This window comes from Scyliorhinus torazame, chromosome 16, assembly GCF_047496885.1.
Source record: "Scyliorhinus torazame isolate Kashiwa2021f chromosome 16, sScyTor2.1, whole genome shotgun sequence".
Lineage (NCBI taxonomy): Eukaryota > Metazoa > Chordata > Chondrichthyes > Carcharhiniformes > Scyliorhinidae > Scyliorhinus > Scyliorhinus torazame.
In genome coordinates this window covers 29,885,874-29,908,000 of record NC_092722.1, presented here as the reverse complement: position 1 = coordinate 29,908,000, position 22,127 = coordinate 29,885,874, and the positions used below count along the sequence as shown (strand labels likewise).

General features: G+C 49.9%; 1 long non-coding RNA gene across 1 annotated transcript in view; it reads right to left on the bottom strand.

Moving 5' to 3' along the window:
* Nucleotides 1-15,273: 15,273 nt before the first annotated feature.
* The window catches only part of LOC140392346 (uncharacterized), a 169,930-nt gene continuing 163,076 nt past the window's right edge, over nt 15,274-22,127 (bottom strand). The window contains exon 3 of the long non-coding RNA XR_011935300.1: nt 15,274-16,772. This is a non-coding gene — a long non-coding RNA (uncharacterized lncRNA). The remainder of the gene's footprint in view (nt 16,773-22,127) is intronic.

Sequence of the window (22,127 nt, the reverse complement as noted above, 5' to 3'; positions counted from 1 at the left end):
AGGAGGGGAAGATGCCGGTACTCGACGGGTTCCCAACGGAATCCATAAAACATTCACGCCGGCCCTGGCTCCACACCGACAGCATATGTTCCCAGACCCGCTAGCGACGGGCACCCTGCTTCCTACGCTAACACAGGCCACAATATAGCTGATACCCAAAAAAGACAAAGACCCGACGGAATGTGGATCGTACAGACCCATTTCGCTGCTTAATGTGGATGCGAAGATACTCGTGAAAGTCCTGGCCAGGAGACTGAAGGGCTGCGTGCCAGAGAATGGTTTCGCAGAGGACCAGACAGACTTTGTCAAGCGTAGGCAGCTAACTGCGAACATCAGGCGGCTGATGAATGTAATAATGAGCCCCCCCCCGGGGAAAGAACACCAGAGGTGATCATCTCCCTGGATGCCGAAAAGGCCTACCTCTTTGAAGTACTGGAGTGGTTTGGGCTAGGAGCAGGGTTCACCTCTTGGGTGAAAAGCCTGTACAACGCCCCCAAGGCGAATATCCAGACCAACATCACCAGCTCTGAATACTCCCAGCTGCACAGAAGCACATGGCAGAGATGCCCATTGTCCCCTCTCCTGTTTTCCCTAGCAATTGAACCCTTGGCGATTGCTCTGCGAGATGCAAAAAGATGGAAGGGTATCCAAAGAAGAGGCAGAGACCACAGTGTCTCACTCCATGTGGATGACCTGTCTTGGAACCACAGAAAGGCCTGAGAGCAATCATGCAGCTCCTGAAAGAGTTCAGAACCTTCTTGGGCTACAAACTCAACCTGGATAGGAGCGAGGAATTCCCGGTGAACCCGAACAGGAGAGGGGCAGAGCTGAAGGAACTCAAACTAGCTCAAAACAAATTCCGCTACCTGGGGATCCAGATAGCCCACGACTGGACATGGAGCCACAAATGGAATCTGACCAGTCTAGCGGAGAAAGTTAAAAAGGACAAAGATGGGACACGTTCCCGCTATTCCTGGCAGGGAGGGTGCAGACGATCAAAATTAACGTACTGCAGAGGTTCCTCTTCCTGTTCAGATCTATACCGATCTTCATCCCTCAGGCCTTCTTCCACAGCATAGATAAAATGATCATGGCGTTTGTGTGTGTGTGTGCGTGGTAGGGGGGGGGGGGGAGAATCCAAGAATCCTCAAATCAACACTGCAAAGAAGGAAAATTATGGGCGATCTGACACTGCCGAATCTACAATACTACCACTGGGCAGCTAGGGCAGAGAGGGTGAGGGGATGGGTACGTAAACCCACCACGGAATGGATTCGGATTGAGGAGTCTTCCTGCAAGGGAATGACCCTCTGCCCCTTGCCACAGCAGTGCTCCCATCCCCCTCCCTGACGAAATACACATCCTGCCCAGTGGTGGTAGCCACTCTAAAGACATGGAACTAGACAAGGCAACATTTCGGACTAACCAAGATGTCCCCCATGACCCCCATCTACAGAAATCACAAATTTCCACCAGCCATGCTGGACATCACTTTTAAAAAATGGAGACAGGACAGGGGGATGCTGACAGTCAGGGACTTCTACATGGAGGACAGACTGGCCACACTGAGCGAGCTGACGGAAGACCTGGAACTACCGGCAGGACAGGAACTTTGGCACCTTCAGGTAAAGCACTTTCTCCGCAAGCAAACGGTAGGATATCCCATGCTCCTAAGAAACATACTATTAGAGGATCTGATAAATACGGACAGTAAGGAAGGGGGGAAACTGCTGGAACATCTACAGTTAGCTGCTGGACAGGCCGAGACTACCGATGAAGCCAGACGAAAATGGAGGGATGAACTGGGGTCGGAAGTGGGCTGTGGACTATGGAGCGAAGCACTGTGCAGGGCCAACTCCACCTCCTCCTGTGCAAGACTCAGCCTCATGCAGTTTAAAGTGGTGCACAGAGCACACCTGACCAGAACCCGAATGAGCAGGTTCTTCACGGAAGTGGAAGATAAATGTGAACGATGCCAGGGAGGCCCGGCAACCACACCCACATGTTCGGGTTTGCCCCAGACTTGTAGGGTTCTGGACAGCCTTCTTCGAAGCAATGTCCAAGGTTGTGGGGGTGAGGGTGGAGCCGTGCACGAGCATGGCAGTCGCGGGGTATCGGACCAGCCAGAACTACACATGGGGTAGGGGGCCGACGCCCTTGCTGTCGCTTCCCTAATCACACGCCAGAGAATCCTGCTCGGCTGGCGATCAGCAGCACCACCCACAGATGCAGACTGGCTGGCAGACCTGGCAGAATTTCTCCACCTGGAGAAGATAAAATACACCATCCGAGGGTCGGACGAGGGCTTCCACAAAGCGTGGGGGCCATTCATCGGCCTGTTCCAAGACCTGTTCGAGGCCAACAGCGGCAAGGGAAAGAGGGAAAGAGGGAGAGACGGGAGAAAGCAGACACGAACACACAATGCTAGGAGATACAGAAGGGGAAGGGAGGAAGAAACTCAGGGGAACCACAGGGAGAAACATGGAGGGGGCGATAAAGGCAGGAAGATGTATGTACATAAGAAACTGTATAAATTGTAAACATCGGACACAAAGGTTTCACTCTGTAAAAGTGAAAATGCCAATAAAAACATTTATTAAAAAAGAGTTCCGCTGGCTAACCATCGGGCCCCGGGGCCTTCCCCGACTTCATACCCCTCATACTATCCAATACCTCCCTCAGCCCCGAGGGCACGTCTAACGCCTGCATCTTCTCTTGCTCCAACTGTGGAAACTCTAGTTTGTCTAAGAACCTTCCCATGTCCCCCTCTTCACCCCGCCGGGTCCGCCCTGTACAGCTCCTTATGGTAATCTCTAAACGGCTTGTTTATCTTCCCCAACTCCGACAGCACATCCCCTGCCCCAGTCCGTATCTTCAATATTTCCCTGGACACGGCCTGCCTCCATTGTTGATGCGTTAACATTCGATTTGCTTCTACCCATATTCTACTCCCTTGCCCTATGCAGCTGTCCTACCGCCCTCACGTCATCAACCTATCAAATTGCCCCTGTAAATTATTCCTCCTCGTCAGTCCCTTCATGGTGGGCGCCATTGAATACTTCCTATCCACCTCCACTATCCCATTCATTAGCTGTTCATATTCCTCCCTCCTTTCCATATCCACATGTGCATTCAACGCGATAATCTCCCCTCAGACCACCACGTTTAGTGCTTTCCAAAATGTGGCCGCCGCCACCTTCCTGTTTTGGTTCAATTCTACAAATTCTTTAATCACAGCACCCACTTTATCACAAAACTCTCTATCTGCCAACAACCCTGAATCGAGCCTCTGCTCCTGCCCCGATCTAAGCTGAATCTCCAGCCAGTGGGGCGCATGGTCCGAGATTACTATCCCCGCATACTCTGCGCCCTCCACCCCGACCAAATTACCTTGGTTCACCACAAAAAAGCCGATTCTTGAATACACCCTGTACACATATGAGAAAAAAGAATACTCACTTCCCCCTGTGATCTTGAAGTGCCATGGATCCACCATACCCATCTTTTCCATAAACCCGCCCAGCTCCTTTGCCATTCGTATTCTACCCATTTACCTGGGGCTCGATCTATTTACCCTCGGCTCTAGGACACAATTAAAATCTCGTCCCATAATCAACTGATGCGTGGCCAAGTCCTGGATCACTGCCAGCAGCTCCCTCATAAAACTTACATCATCCCAATTTGGTGCGTATACATTCACCAGTCCCACCGTCGTCCCCTCTAATACCCCACTCACCATCACATATCTCCCGCCCGGGTCCCTCACTTCCGTCACGCTCACAACCCCGTTTTCTTACTCATCAAAATTGCCACTGTGACTTTGAATCAAACCCCGAGTGGAAAACCTGACCCACCCATTCCTTCCTCAGACTAACCTGACCCTACACGTGGAGGTGCATCTCCTGTAGAAAGACCACCTCTGCTTTTAAACTCCCTAGGTGCGCAAAGACCTGAGGTCTCTTCACTGGTCCATTGAGCCCTTGCATGTTCCATGTTATAAGGCGTACTGCAGGCTTGCGTCTCCATTCCCCTCTATCATCTGCCATCCTCACCTTTCAACTCTACCCCTGTTAATTTTGTCCCATATCTGGCCCATCCAAGATGGCCCCTTTGTCCACCCTGACCATGTTTCTTCTCCAACCTCGTGTCGTCTCATCACCCCCCCCCCCCCTCCCCCACCCTCTCACTCCTCCCCTCCAGCCAGCTCTCTCGGCCTTCTCCCCCACCTCGCTTCATTTCACCAGCATTACCTGACACCGTGGCAACTCCTGGCCAAAGGCTCCTCCTGCTGATCCCCCAAGTCTTTGTTCTGTGAAGGAGGCTGCCCACTGATCTCCCCCTCCCCCACCCAAATAAAGACTCATCCCGAACCACAGGTCATCTTCCCCAAAGACAAACAAAAAGAATAAACACAGCCCCAGGCAGAAGGATAGGGGTGGCGACAGCCATCTCCCTACAAACTTTTCAACCCGCTACCCTTTGTCAACCCAACAGCAAAAAGAAGAAAAGCCCTCCACATCGGAGGAAAAGAAAAAAAAAACTCCCTCCAACTCCCATTCTAACCATGTTCTCAATTACGCACCTCCATCTCCCAAAATAGTTCAGTTCAGTTCTCCTCCAGTTTATTTCTCCTTGATAGAGTCATTGGCCGCTTCTGGGGTCTCAGAATAGTATTCCCGGCCTTCATAGGTCACCCATAATTTTGCCGGGTAGAGCACCCCAAACCTAATCCACTGTCGATACAGCATCTGTTGAACCCGGCGCGCTGTTTTGCCAGCTCAGCTCCAATGTCCTGATATATTTGGACCTTGTTCCCCTCCCATTTGCAGTTGCGCTTCTCCCTGGCCCACTGCAGAATCTTCTCCTTCTCCATGAACTTATGGATCCTCACGATCACCATCTGCAGTGGCCCCCTTGCTCTAGGCTTCTGCCTCAGAGACCTGCGCGCTCTGTCCACCTCTGGGGCCTCACCCAGCATGCCCTTCACCACCAGCCCCGCCAGCATCCTCGAAACGTACCTCATGGCACTCTCACCTTTGACTCCTTCAGGCAGGCCCACTCTCTGCAGATTCTGCCTTCTTGACCTATTTTCCTGCTCCTCCATCTTTGCTCTCAACGTCTTGCAAAGGTTTCCTAAGAGCCCCACCTCCACTTCCAATCCCACCATTCGATCGCTGTGGTCCAACATTGACCTCTCAATCTCTCGGATCTGTGGCCCCTGTGCCTCCAAGCATTTCTCCACCCTCTCCATCGAGCCCTTCAGGGACGCACAGCCCCTTTGATGGCCTTTGAGTGATTCTCCTGTATCTCCTTCCTCTGCCTGTGGAACTCTCCCTTGATGAAGGCTATCTGGGGCTTTGCTACTTGCATTGGTCCTGCCCCATCCGCCATCCTTCCACTGGCTGCTGTACCACAGGTCTCTTCCAACTCCTTGGCCAAGTCCTTCACCTTATACAGGGTTTGATAACCAGCAGACATACCACTCTGAGGGAACATCTCTTCCGACCTTCAGTTACATTTTTCCGTCGAAGTTGCACCCAATTTCAGGTAAAAAGAGCTCTTTTCTACGCCTTCAAGCAGGAGCTGCCCTGTGTGCGACCACTCACACCATGACCACAACCGGAAGTCCAAAAGAAACATTTTGACAAATGAGTTTAGAAATGATGGGAAGGTTCAAAGCCAACAAGGAACAGATTGATGAAAAAGACTGTAAAAGGTGGAACCAGGAACCTTAGTCAGGCCAATCATCAGAGCTGTGACTTCTGATTTTATGAGAACCCAAGCGTTATCAACAGGCCTATCTCACCTCCAACCCATTCCACCTGGAGTAAGTCTGATCAATTGCTCCACTGTAAATCTCAGACTATCCCCATCTTTTTTGAAAATGCAGAAATCTGCAGGTTAATTAGTAGTAATACTTAATCATAGGGCAGCACGGTAGCACAGTGGTTAACACAGTTGCTTCACAGCTCCAGGGTCCCAGGTTCGATTCCCGGCTGGGGTTACTGTCTGTGCGAAGTTTGCACATTCTCCCTGTGTCTGCGTGGGTTTCCTCCGGGTGCTCCGGTTTCCTCCCACAGTCCAAAGACGTGCAGGTTAGGTGGATTGGCCATCTAATCACTAAATCAACCAATTAAAATAAAATGAACTACGGTAGTGCAGTGCTGAACCGCCTCTACACACTCTCAGAACATAGGAGAAATAATCAGAGATGAGTTTAGTTTATTATCAAATTACTTTACTCAAGAAGGTGGATAAGGGCTAAATTGCCCTTAGTGGTGTTACTGGGTTACAGGGATAGGGTGTAAGCGTGGGCTTAAGTAGGATGCTCTTTCCAAGGGCCATTGCAAACCCGATGGGCTGAATGGCCTCCTCTGCACTGTAAATTCTATGATACTTGTATTTGTTGGGACTGAGACTCTGACTGCATTGGACAGTGTGCTGTGAATTGAAGATAGTAAATGCAATCATCCCATCTGAAAACCCACCTTGAACATGAAGGATGGGAAGAAATTACGTAAAAAGGCTACAGGGAAAGTTAGTATTGGAACATTTGTAAACCTCTGTTGGTAAGACCATGTTAGATGATGTCAAGCCTCCACTGACAACTCTAGTTCATGCTCACAAATGGAAGTGACATGTCCTGGGAAATCAATGAGAGATAGAGACAACAAGGCAATGGAATTGGGGATACACTTTCTCAGGAATGTGCACTCACTAAATCAACCAATTAAAATAAAATGAACTACGGTAGTGCAGTGCTGAACCGCCTCTACACACTCTCAGACCATAGGAGAAATAATCAAAGATGAGTTTAGTTTATTATCAAATTACTTTACTCAAGTAGGGAAGGGATGTGAGCAACAGGAATGAACATCATCGAACATTGAGCCAAGCTTCTTAATGGAGAGATTCCAGTACCTTCAGCTGGGGTTATTTTAACTAAATGAAAATAGTAGATCACCAGGGGACGGTGCCAAGTTCATTCCAATGTCTTCAAACTCTTTGCCTAGCCGTACTTAAGCAAGTTGGATTGAATGTTGTACAGCCTTGCCTCAATGCTAAGATGCTAATCAAACAAAGGATGAACTGAAACATTGGCCAGAATTTTACATGTCTGGGCCAGACATGCGCCTAAACCAGAAGTGTGAAAAATCACACGAGAAGACGTCAGGAGCCTTTTCTGATATCATTGACATGATTTTCAGGTGAGTGCATGAATCTGATGCATGCCCACCCAAAATCAAAAGGTCAATTAAGGCCATTAAAAGTCCAATTGACAGCGATGATTACACTACTCATGCTATTTTTTGCTCATCTAATGAGCAAAACTGGTGGGTGCCCATCATGCTTTTCGCATTTCCTCATCTAAGGGTGGGAGAAGTAGCAGTTTCTCTGTGGTACAGTTTGTAGCTGTGTGAATTTAGCTTGAGTCTCATCATTATTGTTTAGCGTTTGAAGTGTGACGTTTAGCATTTCAGGACTTTCCAGGAAGGTTTTCCTGAGGTTCGGAGGACAGTGTTCCAACATTTGCAAGGCAGAATCTGGTCCAATGGGATAGTACACTCTGCTGGTGGGACTTCCTCTGTAGTGGAAGAGAGGAGGCAAGAGAGAAAGGAGGCATGGTGAGCACAGGCAGAAACCTGTAAGAGGGGAGGTATGGGCTCAGTTGGTGCAGAGCCAGCAAGGAGTCCAAGGCAGGAGGGGCTACAGTATACAGACAGCACACCAACTACCTGTAAATGGCTGAGCTCCAGTACCACAGGCGACTTTGCCTCTCCAGGGGCACAATGACATCCCTTTGCAAAATGAGAGTCCTGAAATTGCCTCCAACCACGTGGGTGGTCACACCATTCCGTTGGCGTTACAGGTCACAGTGGCCCTCAATTTCTACATCTCCAGTTCATTTCAGGGCTCAGTGGGGGATTAGTGCTGCATCTCACAATCAGCCATACACAGTTGTGTCAAGTTAGTGACAAGGGGGGAACCCATTGGAGCTGAGGAGCACGAGGCAGGACCACAAGCCAGGGTGGATGGCTCCAATGATGGGTCTGAGGGTGAACCTGAGATCCCACAGTGTGAGCACTTCAAGGCAGATGATATAAACATTCAGGGGGCAGGGACACGCTGGGTGCATTGACCCAGAGAACCTTCAGATATGCATCCAAGGAATGGATGCTGACTCAATCCAATGGCAATGTCTCAATTGCATTAAAACTTTCCTTAAAAACCCAACCCAGAAATCTTGCACCACAAAAAACCCTCAGCTTTCCAACCTACGCAATATCTGGCAATGTAATAAACACGCAGCCAACTCAGCACACTGAATTGAGTAACATGTTTATGTGAATTCACATTAACACAAAAAGAGCATACAAATATTCCAAACCTAACAGAAGCCTCAAAATAATAAGTGCAAATAATGTCACCTGTGACACTTATGCGTGCGGATGCTGCATCCTGGTGCCCCCCCCCCCCCCGCCATGGTGGCTGTAATGACCTTGGCGGGCATCCTTTGACCACTGGTGCCTGAGTTGGTTCCAACTGGGAAGGAACATCCAGCCCCCACGGCACTCCTCAGATATCACAGCATTGTCAGCAGTCACTGGCAGAGGGACAGTGAGTTGCTGCCCTCATTCAGAGCACCCTGAGAGGAGCCCACAAATTCGACAGGCAGCTCATCTGCCAGCATGAGGTCCATTAGCATGCCCCTGCTCACCATTGATGGTTGGGCACCGAGCGAGAAACTAGGTGCCTCATCCCTCCAGAGGTCACAACCAGTGTGCTGGCCAGCAGGTCCAAGCATGACTCCTAGAACCCTGAGACTGTCCCTGAAGCAGTCTCTCCACGAGAGTCGCCACTCCCTCAATGGAGGAGAACGTGCGTTTCGTGCTCAAAGTCAATGCAGTGCTCATGTTCCACATGGATTCCTCAATGACGGAAGCCATGACGTGCAGACTCTCATGGATATCTGCCAGATCTCCCCGCGCATCCCACTGGATATAAAGCATCTGCTGCCTCATGGACATCTCCAGAGGCTCATCATCTGCTTCGGTCTCAGTATGGTCCTGGTCTCCAGCAGTGCTCCCATTGTCGGTGGCCTGGGACCTGTCTGCCACCTGCTGATGCAAATGTGATATGCCTGCACTACTGTGCACTATCCACTAAGGCAATAACCTAATGCCCGCCGACATGAGTATCTGTGCTGGGGCCTGATTGCAAGAGACAGCATGATGCAGTTGCAGGAACAATGTCTTCCTGGGTGCCTCGGGGTCATCTGTGGCTGGTGTGGCTGACTTATCTTCAGAAGGAGGGCACTACATCATTTACCTGGGGCTCTTGATGACTGCAGAAGATCATTGAACTTTTTGTGGCACTGCATCCAGCTGTGACATACAATATCATGCCCACTGATCTCAGCAGCCTCCTCCATCCATGCCTTCTTCATCATGCAGGACAGCCTTCTCCTCCCATCCCTTGGCATCAGGACAGAAAGACACTCATCTGTGGGGGAATTATCCCACCCGACCTGTCCTCCTACCTTCCATGGCCTCCTGGTACTGACGACATTCCTTTGATTAGTCTTGAGACAGACTGCAACCTCAGCCTTCCCCAGAACTCCTGGCAACCTTCAGGGAGCAGTCTGCTCTCCTTTTAAATCACCCCACCGGGTCCTGATTGGAGCCAGCACCTGATGCATTCTCGCCCCACCTGCACAGACACCCAACTGGAAGATGCGTTATACGCTAGGCAGGTCTTAATTAGCCACCCCGCATAATATTGCATTACCAATGTGATCTCAGGTGGGAGCAGGTTTCACATTCTCTCCCACCCGTGCCAACTGAGGTGAAATTCCCATTTCTTTGCTTCTTTCTCCACAGATTTCATTTATTTCATTTCATTTTCAGATGCTGTCAGACCTGCTGAGTATTTTGTCACAGGAAGTTCACAGGTCCAGTTGACATGGTTGTCAACAGTTTCTCTGTGGCTTAATCTGCTGTCTGTCAGTTCATTAGAATACGAATGACAAACTGGAGCTCCCCTGGATAGTGGAGGATTCCACTAATACATGGAGCTGGATTTTACCAGGCATTTGGGGACAGGCTGGAAGGCACAAAGGTCAGCAAAATGTTTTGGGAAGGCAGTGGGTGTTGTGTCATAATCTTCCCATCACCATGATGTCTTGCCAGCAGTGGGAAAGGTGGTAATAGTTCACTTCAGTGGCAATTAACGGTTACTTCCCACCACAGACACCGGACTGAGGGGAGTCTCTGTCACAAGGGAAGACCACTAGGTAAAGCCCAACAACCTCTCATTGGGTTCCACGTGGGGCTGTCCTTTACAGCCACCATTTCGTTCACAGTCGTGCCTCAGTGGCAATGGCTGCCTTGCGGTAACAGTATCACCTGTCCTCCGCAACCGCCTCCTCCTCTACCCTAACTGACTGGCGCCGCACCCCGGACCCCATTTACCTGGCTGAGGGGTTTCATGAATATTGATCCATCCACCTTCTCCCGTTGCAACCTCTGTAGTGGCACAGCTACAAATGGTGCTACTGAGCTGCCATCCATCTGAATGGAAACTCTCCTTAATCAGAATGGCAATTCCCAGTGGCAGTTGATTAATTAGTCATGTTTAATTAGTCATGCTGACTGTCACAGCCGGCTCATCCCTCCACCCACCAACTTCCAGTTTTGGTCCCATTGGTGGAATCTCTGCCACCGCCATAAAATCCAGCTCAAAGGCTTCATGAAAAGATCTAATCTGAGGTTACACACACACTTGGAACTTTCTTTAGTTTTAAATCTGCCAACATTTTCTCCCAAAGTCAATTTCAGCACTATCCCAATGGTGCACACATCTCCAGCTGATGATTAAGTTCAACAGAATTATTCCATTGACCAGGCAGTGAATCTATTCTTCCTGCTAGAACTGGCTGTAAGGATCCAAAATGATATGAATTTAGTCATTCCCAGTTCAGTTTTTAGCAAAACTATGCCTGCTTGGCAACAATTGGTAACCTCACTCGAATAGGCCAACAAAATTGGAATAGAAAGAATATTACCCGAGTCAATAGAGAACATTCTGGGTTGAGGTTGATTCTGCAGATTATTCTAGACAGTACACAGTAGCACAGTGGTTAGCACTGTTGCTTCACAGTGCCAGGGACCTGAGTTTGATTCCCGCCATGGGTCACAGTCAGTGCGGAGTCCTCACGTTCTTGCCATGTCTGCGTGGATTTCCTCTGGGTGCTCAGGTTTCCTCTCACAAGTCCAGAAGACATGCTTGTTAGGTGAATTGGACGTTCTGAATTCTCCTTCAGTGTACCCAAACAGACAGCAGAGTGTGGCGCCCTGGCCGGGATTCTCCAACCCTGCGCCGGGTCGACGCCGGCTTACTGATTCTCCGGCGCCGATTCTCGGGCGCCCGCAGGATCGCCACCACGCGGGTCGGGGGCCATTGAAAGCAGCCCCTCCTGCGATTCTCCGGGCCCCGACGGGCCGAGTGCCTGCTGAGTTCGGCCGAGTCCCGTCGGCGTGGGTTACTCAGGTCCCACACGGCGTGACCTGGAACGGCGTGTCTGCGGGGGCCGCCCTGGAGGGGGGGACGGGGGAATCCGACCCCGGGGGGGGCTTCCACGGTGGCCTAGCCCGCGGTCAGGGCCTACCGATCAGCGAGCGGGCTGGTTCCGTGGGGGCCTATGTTCCTCCGTGCCGGGCCCCTGTAGGGCTCCGCCATATTGCCCAGGGGCCGGCGTGGAGAAGGGAACCCCCGCGCATGCGTGGAATCACACCGGCCGTTCCGCGCCGGCTGGAGCTGCGCGGATCACTCCGGCACCGACCTAGCCCCCTAGAAAGGGGAGCATTCCTCATTATCAAGGACCGTTGACGCCGGAGTGGTTGGCGTCGCTTTTCATGCCAGCGTCAGAACTTGGCCGGGGGTTTGGAGAATCCCGGCCAGGGAATTTTCACAGTAACTTCATTGCAGTGTTAATGTAAGCCTACTTGTGACACTAATGATGATTTTTATTATTAGAGGGAGCTTTACTCTGTGTCTAACCCAAGTTGACCCCCCCTGGGATTGTTTGATGGCACAGTGTAAAGGTTGTTTTGCTCTATTTTGGGAGTGATGTGCCAGCCTCGTCACACCTGACTTGGTGATACAACGAGGCCATTAAATCTCGCGCGAGGCCGCCTCGTGAAATTGAACGGAACAGAAACATAGAAATTAGGATCAGGAGGAGGCCATTCGGCCCTTTGAGCCGCTTCTGCCATTCATTATGATCATGGCTGATCATCCAACTAAATAGCCTAATCCCGGTTTCCCCCTATCCTTTAATCCCTTTCAACCTAAGTGCTATATCTAACTGCTTCTTGAAAACATTCAATGTTTTGGCCTCAACTATTTCCTGTGGTAACGAATTGCACAGGCTGATGACACAGCTAACACACTGAAGGACTCTAGCCGAGGAGAGTTACAACTGAGGTAATGCCTCCACATGGGCAATAATTGAGAGGATCATAGGTGTACTCAAGATGAGGTTTCACTGCATGGACCACTCAAGGGGTGTTAACTGCAATATCCTCCTGAATGCACCTCGCGTATTGTAGTAGTTTGCTGCACCCTGTGCAATCTTGCTTTCTCAAGGAGGGGATCCATTGGAGGATGAAGACAGTGCTGCTGTCCTGCAGGGGACAATTCAAGTGAGACTCTGAGGAGGAGCCTGAGGAGCCCAGGATGAGAAGCAAGATCCTGATGTGAAGATGCTCATGGGAGGCATGGAGACCAGGGATACAGTGGACTTTCAGTTAGGATTCCAAAGCAAGGAGTCAAGGTGATGGTAAGGGAAATGCCACCCTATTGATTGATGCTAATGAGACACTCCTGCGACCCTTCATCCAAGTTCCTACCCCTGAAATTAACTTTTCAGCCCATTATTTGTGTGACACATGACTCCAAAGCCTCTTCCTTAACAATTGTGCTGAACACACTAAGGCCATTGCACATTATCAAACATTTTAATATTAAAAAGAGGGATATACATGCACCACTACGCACATGCCAAGGAGAAATGAATCACCTGTGAGAGCCCATATGTGTCATTGTGGCTTAAATGTCCTCTTTTGAGTGCTGTGCCTTGATGCTTCTCCCAAGCTGGAGGCTGGATTGGAGGCAGCCTGCTGACTCTGATGCCACTTGGCTGGGCACTCCTCAGTCGTCGCCATCTTGTCAGATGCGATGGTCACTGGCAGAGGAGCAGAGGAGCCACTGCCATCATCAAGAGCGCCCTGACAGGAGCCCCCAGATATGAGCAGCAGATCATCCACCAACATGAGGTTGGTTTGAACCTCCCTGCGCACCATTGATGGACTGGCAGCTAGGTGCCTGATCCATCTCTCACATTGGCAGTGAATCCTTCGACACTGAGACCATGGCATGCAGACCTTCAGAGATCTCTGCCAGATCGTCAGGTGCATCTCACTGGACGTCCAGCATCTGCCGCCCGATGGACGACTCCAGAGACTCATCATCTGCCTCGGGCTCAGCATCATCCTCGTCTCCAGCAATCCTCCAAATGCCAATGCCCTGGGAGACTCTCTGCCTCCACCAGATACTCAGACGAGTTTGACATGCCTCCACGAAAGTGCGCGACCATCTGCTCCAACATGCACATGCCAACCAATGTGCCTGTATCTGCACGAATGCATGGGGCAGAGGGGAGATGTAACATGGATTAATCTGGCTGCTGGTCATCTTGAGAGGTCAAGGGAGGGCCCTCTCAGATTCAACATCTGGCTGAGAAAAGACTTATGAATGGGTGAGCAACAAGAATAAGAGAATTTCAGGGGCGGGATTCTCCATAGGCTGACGGCGGAATCTGGAAAGGCGATTGGGCGGAGAATCAGTTTTGACACCAAAATCGTGGCGGCCGGCGGTTTCACGCCAAATTGCAATTCTCCAGGGCCTTGACAGCAGTGTCAATGCATTCCACTCTGCACATACAGTAAACACCCTTGGCATGTCAGGGACTGGATTCTCCATTTTTGGGACAATGTCCCCACACCGTCGGGAAAACTGTGGTCTTTTACTCCAGGAAAACTGGCATCAAAAGGCCACAGATTCACCGTATTGCAGGGGGCTAGCAGGTGTTATGGGCCAGGGTTTAGAGAACCTCAAAGTGTATCATGGAGTTCACCTGACCCACAACTTTTCATAGATTGTGGTATGGAGAGCACACGACCCACTCTACAGGTGTGGTACAGCAGAAATGGAAAAGTTCTTTTTTAAAGCAAAACAATGTTTATTCTATGAACTCAAGTTAACCTTTTTAAAACAAACAGTGAATATCTTAGCAACCATTGATTCAAAGATAACCCCCAAAGAATACAACACTAAGTAACCCATATGCTGTCCTTTTACACCCAAAAGACTTAACAAACCTTTAAACAGAAGCACATCAGAGTTTACATTCAATACTGAAAACATTTATAATTCTGAATTCACCAAATGATTAAGAGATAGTCCTTCATGACAGAGATCAACAGTACAGCTGCTTTGTCTGACTTCAGCTGCAACAAACTGAAAAACGAAACCAAAATGACAATCACCCCCAAGCTTTTCTCAAAGTGAAACTAAAAAGCAGAACCAGAGCACAGCTCCACCCACACTCTGACATCACTGCAGTAATATGAGCAGGCAAACATTTCTTAAAGGTACCTTTCTTAAACACCCATTTCTTAAAGGTACTCTCACATGACACAGGCAATTGTCATAGAGCTCACAGCTCTAGCTGCTGATACGGCCCCCCACACTTCTGGGTCACAGGCCTCGCATGCGCATGACGGCGGCCTCCAGCGGCCGCACCGTGCTCCATGGCGAACTCAGCCTGCCAATCTAGACCGGCAAAATAGTGTCCCGCATTGGCCGCTTGCCCACCCCGGACGCCCGCACACATAGCCCCCAGCTCCGAATGAAGCCCCCTGGCCCTCCGATCGGCCCTCCCCCGACTGGTGGCCCTGGACTGAGTCCGCAGCCACCACCGAGTATCACGGACGGTGGGACCATGTTAGAACCACGCCGTCGGGAATTCGGCCGGTCGGGGACTGTTGCTAACTTTTGGTTGGTTCAATTGGCTCTGTTTTATAACCTTTGCTCTAGAGTCGCCAGGTATCTTTATGATACCACCATGAGGTTCAAGTTCAAGTAATGATCAATAACTCAACACACCAATTTGTAAGATTCAAATCAATACACATTTATTACACACAGTAAATTGCTACTCATGCATAAACTCTACTTTCTAGGCTATTTCTATCACTAACAGGCCTATACTTAGCTTCGGACTGGCCCACCAGGTCAGGGGAACAAATGGCCTTTCGTTCGGGTTCTGAGTCTGCGGGATTCAAAAGCTGGTATGGACTGGTAGCTAGGAGCGCCTATCTCGTAGCGAGCATTGACTTGAGACTTACGTTCTTTGGCGGCAGCTAGGTAGGTCACTGTCAAGGGTTGGTTCGCGTTGCTGAGTGACCCTGTCAAGAAGGACGATTTGAACTTGGGGGGCCTTACTTTATAGTCCCCAGGGGCTTCCCGCCTTTCGGGGCGGACCCCGTACCTGGTTTCAAGTGATTGGACTTCGTTCCAATTGCTTGGTTCGATTTCTCCAATACTGGAGCTGTTCCCTGATCGATGGGCGGTCTTTAAGTGTCTGTTAACCTCTTTTGTGTTGGCTCCTGCTGGTACCGAGGAGTTTGGCTTGGCTTTGTTTACCTTAAAATGTTTCAATTGTTCCCGGGGATCGCTTATTACTATGTAGATGGCTGCTACATTACTATGCAGATGGCTGCTTGTATCGATGCTGTCTGGGTTTCTGCAGAGTCTAATACACAGTAAACCTGCACCTGCCAGTTTTTGCCTGCGTTGGCTGAATTTCCCTTCAGCCTTTGCGGTTCTCCATTTTAAGTCGGGAAGTGGCCAACTCAGGTGGCTAAACTCCCTCCTTGTGATCCTAACGCGAAGCGTGAAGGATCACATAACTGCGTTGTCTTCATTCTCTGACCCGGCTAGCACTGTTCTATGGCCTCTACACTGACCATAACTATGCAAGAAAATTTTAACTAACATTCTAAGTGGCGCTATGTCAAAACAGGGACATGCATTACTAAATAAGAAAACGGTACCTCTAACTGTCCTCACTGAACTACACTCACTCAAACATTCAATCATACTAACTTCCTTAATGATACAAACAAAATCATAGCAGCATTATTCACATTTTGCCTGGCTTGGCAGTTAAGCTCAGGATCGCTCATGAAACATATTTCTTTATTCACAAAAAGAACGCAAATGAATGTTCTTTATTTTAGATCGAGGGGTTCAGGGTCCTGGGGATAACTGCACATAGGGGGTCTTATTCTGTATACCGGGGTGCGAGCGCGGTAGGCTCTCCTTCTCCATTTTCTCATGCGGATAGTCTGCACGGTGCTGCAGAGTATCGCCAACACTAATAGGGATTCGACTACGTAGGAAAGGGAGTACCATGTTATGAGCTTATCACACCATGATGGTGTGGTTTTGCCTGTTACTGGGCTCTGGGTGCTATGGGGAAGTGAATCATTAACAGCTGGGGGGGGGTTGGGGTCAGGGGGTTCGCGTTCGCGCGCAACCGGGTACACATTATGACAAAAAACACGTATGCCGTCTTCATTGTTGTCTTCTTTCTCTTCTCTTCTCTTCCTTTCCGTTTCGTTTCTTTTCCTGGAGCTTCTGGGGTTCTGTGGGATCAAGCATAGTGTCTGTTACTATCTTGGTTAATATCTCGTACGTTAGTATGTCTGTCCTTCAATGCCAATTCTCCCTTTATGATTTGTCACCATGTGTGACTCCCTCATTATTATTTTTTAAACCGAATATTCAGGACAAGACACACTTAAAAATACAGAAACTGTGCGAGCCGTCTCGCAGGCTGTGCGATTGACCATCCAAATGTTTGAGGATGTAAATAGCACAGGGATGGCAACCTAAGGGTCGCCTGAAAACAAAACAAAACTTTTTGAACCAAAAGTGCCGAAATGAGGTGCGTATGGGCCGCAACGGGTAAGGTTTGAATGGAATCCCCGGTTAGGACGGCGACCAATGCTGTGGTCGTCGTAGGGGCTGCCTCTCGTGGTTACCTTCGAATCAGGAGAGTAGTTATGATTGTTGTATGCCGACAGACTAGTTTCTCTGAACTATTGTCTGGGACAAACTTGTACCTTTAACAGCCAGTGGGCGTTAAAAGAGTGGTGTCGTGGGGCCATGAAAACTTTTAAATTCACAAACAACATTTAACATGTACATTAAACGAACAAACATACAACAAACATGGTGCAGGTTCCATCAGAATTCAGGACATCGTAAATCACATTTGGACTGGGGTGTAACTAGCAGGAGGGAGTGTAGCGTGACCGAAGAAGAGAGGAAGGAGGAGCGAAACAAAAATGAAGTGGCCTTGCTGAAGTAACGCTGCCATGGGTAAGCACTCACAGTTTGCATGGGGCAGTTGGGACCTTGTAGCTGCTGTGGGTGGTGTTCCCTTTCATATCTGAGGGCTAGTATAGCTGGTGGGGGTCTCCTGCAATCTCGGGCGAAGTGTCCTGACTGCCCACAGTTGTAACATGACCCCTGGGGCACATAAGGTGGAACAGGCTCTCTGGTGCATTGTTGCCTTTGGTATGGTTCCCTGGGTGGGGGGTCGGGGCTGTTGGTGTCGTTGCTGGTTCGGGGGGCATTGGTGGGCTGACTCCGTGGCTGTTTCAGGGGGGCTTGACATTCTCATGCATGATGTCCTAACTGCCCACAATTGTAGCATTCCTGGGATTTAGGCTGCTGTGGGCTATTTCCCTCATTTACCCATGCGGGGTTCTGGTGCGTCCTAACTGGATGCATGTCTGCCTGCTCTTCCTGCTGTTCTTCGGGTTTCCAATTGTGGGTTTGTTTTGTACAGACTGCTCCCAGGTGCGGGACAATCTTTTTAAAACCCATTTCTCATTGTGAGCCTCCTCTGAGGGATCATAATTGGCACAAGCTTTTTGTCCTGGGTTTCTGTGACATGGGAGACAAGGGTGTGGGTCCATTTGGCCATGTTGTCTGGGGACAAATGGGCGCGGTCTAAGTCGCCGAAAACTGCTGCAAAATGGATCCACAAGCATCCAGCAAACGCTGTGGGGTGCTCGGCTTTCTTTTGCCTGCACTTATTGAGGCCATCTACGGGGTCACCTCTGTTATACCCGATCGCGTCTAGGATCGTGGTATGCATTTCTGCAAAGGTGCCGCCTCCTACATTCTGTGGGTCGGGAAGGGCTGCTACGACCGAAGGGTCTAAACTCAAAACTGTGAGCTTTACCTGCTCTCGCTCATCCAGGCCGTACATGGTCGTCTGCTGTTTTACTCTGGCAAAGAAGTGGTGGGGGTCTGAGGTGGGAGGAATTGTTTGATTTTATCGCACGCGTCCCGTAATTGGGTCACTGTTAAGGGGGTGGTGTACAGAAATTCCGTATCGTCCGATGTGGCTGTGCAGTGGATGGTGACTGGGTTCATTGGAGCCTGAACTATATGCTCTGTGGAGGGTTGGGGCGCTTTTCTCTTCTGGGGCTTTCCCTGCGCACATGTTCCCTGAATATATCTCTGCGCTGTCTCACTCAATTCTTCCCAATCAGGGCCGTCTTCCTCATCTAGCTGTGATCCAAAGGTTTCCTGGAATCTTTTTTGAACTGAAAGCAGAGATTGCAGTTCTGCAATCTGCTTCTGGCACTTTGCGTGGTCTAATGAGCTTTGTCTTTGCTCCGTGGTGGCAGCATGGAGTGCTCTTAACGCTGCCTTCAGATCACTACATTGCCTCTGCAATGCCTCTACCTGCTTCTCGGTTTCTCTCTTTCCAGGACTGCACATTGCGTCTCCTGATAGGCCTTTTCGTACTGGGATTGGAAGCTGCTTAGGTGCGCCAAACAAGACTGGTGTGCCCACTTGGCATCATCCACCTCTCCGTCCTTTGCTGCTAACTTCCTCCTTAATTCTACATTCTCTTTCTCTACCTCACTGACATCGACCTTGCTCATTCGAGGTATGCCTTCTATCTCTTTTTGGAGCGTCCTAACGACCTCCTCTGTGCCTCGCAATTGTGCCAAACAGGACACGATTGCCATTGGCTTGCGAGCTTTTCTTAAGCTCTTCTTGTGAATCTCGCTCAGGTTCTCCCACCAAGTATGTCCTCTACTCCCGGGACCTGTTTCCTCATTTTCACAGAATTCGCTCCAAAGGGGCCATCCTTTCCCTTTGAGGTACTTTCTGATTTCCTCTTCCCAAACGAGACACTGTCCTACTCTACGGCCTGTCGCTGCAACCACAAATTCTTCGGGGTTCATGAGGCGTTGCATTGCCTGCATTGCCATCTTTCTTATCTGAATACTTCTCTTGAAATTTGGAACAAGGGGTATTAGGGCGGTGCTGTACTTACGGGTATGGCTTTCGCTATTTTCCGGAATCCAAAGTCCCGACAGTTTTGTCGCAACAAAAAATCTATCAGTTTACCTTATTGCCCTGTTAGTTATGCATGCATTAACACACATCCAAATTATGAGGATTATTCAGAACTGCTTGAATACTTGTGGTTTTTCTGTTCCCAATTGGATTTCTAATTCAAATTTTGGGTTCTCCCGGAGTGGTTAAGCCACTTCTAGATCGGGTCCCGGCGGATTCGCCAGCAATATGTTGTTAACTTTTGGTTGGTTCAATTGGCTCTGTTTTATAACCTTTGCTCTAGAGTCGCCAGGTATCTTTATGATACCTCCACGAGGTTCAAGTTCAAGTAATGATCAATAACTCAACACACCAATTAGTAAGATTCAAATCAATACACATTTATTATACACAGTAAATCGCTACTCATGCATAAACTCTACTTTCTAGGCTATTTCTATCACTAACAGGCCTATACTTAGCTTCGGACTGGCCCACCAGGTCAGGGGAACAAATGGCCTTTCGTTCGGGTTCTGAGTCTGCGGGATTCAAAAGCTGGTATGGACTGGTAGCTAGGAGCGCCTATCTCATAGCAAGCGTTGACTTGAGACTTACTTTCTTGGAGGCCGCCGGACAGTTCACTCTCAGGGGTTGCTTCGCGTTGCTGAGTGACCCTGTCAAGAAGGACGATTTGAACTTGGGGGCTATGCTTTATAGTCCCCAGGGGCTTCCCGCCTTTCGGGGCGGACCCCGTACCTGGTTCCAAGTGATTGGACTTTGTTCCAATCGCTTGGTTCGATTTCTCCAATACTGGAGCGGTTCCCTGATAATTGGGCGGTCTTTAAGTGTCCGTTAACTTCTTTTGTGTTGGCTCCTGCTGGCGCCAAGGAGTCTGGCTTGGCTTTGTTTCCCATAAAGTGTTTTGATTGTTCCCGGGGATCGCTCGTTACTATGTAGATGGCTGCTACATTACTATGCAGATGGCTGCTTGTATCGATGCTGTCTGGGTTTCTGCAGAGTCTAATACACAGTAAACTTGCACCTTCTAGTTTTTGCCTGCGTTGGTTGAATTTCCCTTCAGCCTTTGCTGTTCTCCATTTTAAGTCGGGAAGTGGCCAACTCAGGTGGCTGCAGGACGGAGAATCGCGGGGCAGGCCTCAGGCAATGGCCTGAGGCGGTGGATGCTCTGCGGAGTACGCCGATTTTCGGGGGGCAGAAAATTGCGAAACCGCCGCGAGTCCCAATTTTGTGCGCGAGAAACGGATTCTCCGCCCCGTCGCCAAACGCGATATCGGCATCAGGATGCAGAGAATCCAGCCCCATGGCAGCACGGTGGCACAGTGGTTAGCATTGCTGTGTCACGGCACCGAGGTCCCAAGTTTGATCCCGGCTCTGGGTCACTGTCCGTGTGGAGTTTGCACATTCTCCCCGTGTTTGCGTGGGTTTCACCCCCACAACCCAAAGATGTGCAGGGTAGGTGGATTGGCCGCACTAAATTTTCCCTTGGAAAAAATCAATTGGGCACTCTAAGTTTATTTTTTAAAAAGAGAATCCAGCCCCATTAGCGGGCCTGATCCGGTATTCTCCAGGGCCTCCGTGATTCTCCGCCTCCACCGATGGCGAGATTCACCTTTGCTTTTAAAATGCTGCTGAGGGAGAGGGGGGGTTCGAAAAGTGTCCAATATCGCCATAGTTTGCTGACAGTCGTGCCGCTTGCCGGGGGCTTCTGTCAGTGCCGGCGGAGTAGCGGGGATGGCCAGGAGGTGGGCTGTAGAGTCAGGGTGGGCGGGCACAGAACACCATTTCCGCAGTCTGCAAGGCAGCCATGCAGCTGCGCATGCCGCTGACTGCCCGCTGTGAACTTAGTCCCCCCAGGCCACCCCCTAGGTGCCCTCTGGCCCCAGCCAACCCATCAGCTGTATGGGCATGCTCCAGCTCAACCAGAGCCATCTTGTTGACTGCGGTGAGTGTGTGCGGGGAGTGTAATGTGTATGTGCGGGTGCAGCTTGTCAGCCTCCTGAGTGTCATCGCAGATCCAGCGAATCCTGCACTGTTTCTCATGGGAATCGATCGTGTTCCGTGTCTCACTGGTGCTAGCCCATTAACAGTCGCTGAATTGGTCCAGGTGCAGTGCCAGTTTTGCGGTCGTGGAAGTCCACGAATCCTGCCCCGGCCTCAACACTTCGTCTCAGGAACGGGGAATCCCTTGGCACATGCCAGTCTTACAAACACTGCCCTCCATCTTTCATACCCACCACCAATCTTTTCCACGGGACCTTTGCCCTCATCCGAGGCCCCTGACTCTCCATGACCAGTGGACCTAACTCGATGTTCACAGGCCATTTCCAGTGCTTGCTCCTCCATCTGACTTAAGGGATAAAGGTTTGGGACCCCACCGCCTGACTGTCTTGCTCCTGTGCATTCCTCTTCTCTTGTAAGGACAAAAGTGCTTTCAATAGTCCCCCTTTAAATGTCAGAAAATACCAGTCTTCCCAACAAAGACACAGGTTTGGCCCCATCACATTGCTGCACCTACCCTTACATACAGGCCAGCCACAGAATTATCTGCCATTTTACACTCTGCATTTTGCGCTCAAGAGCATCAACAACTGCTACAACCCACAAAGACATCT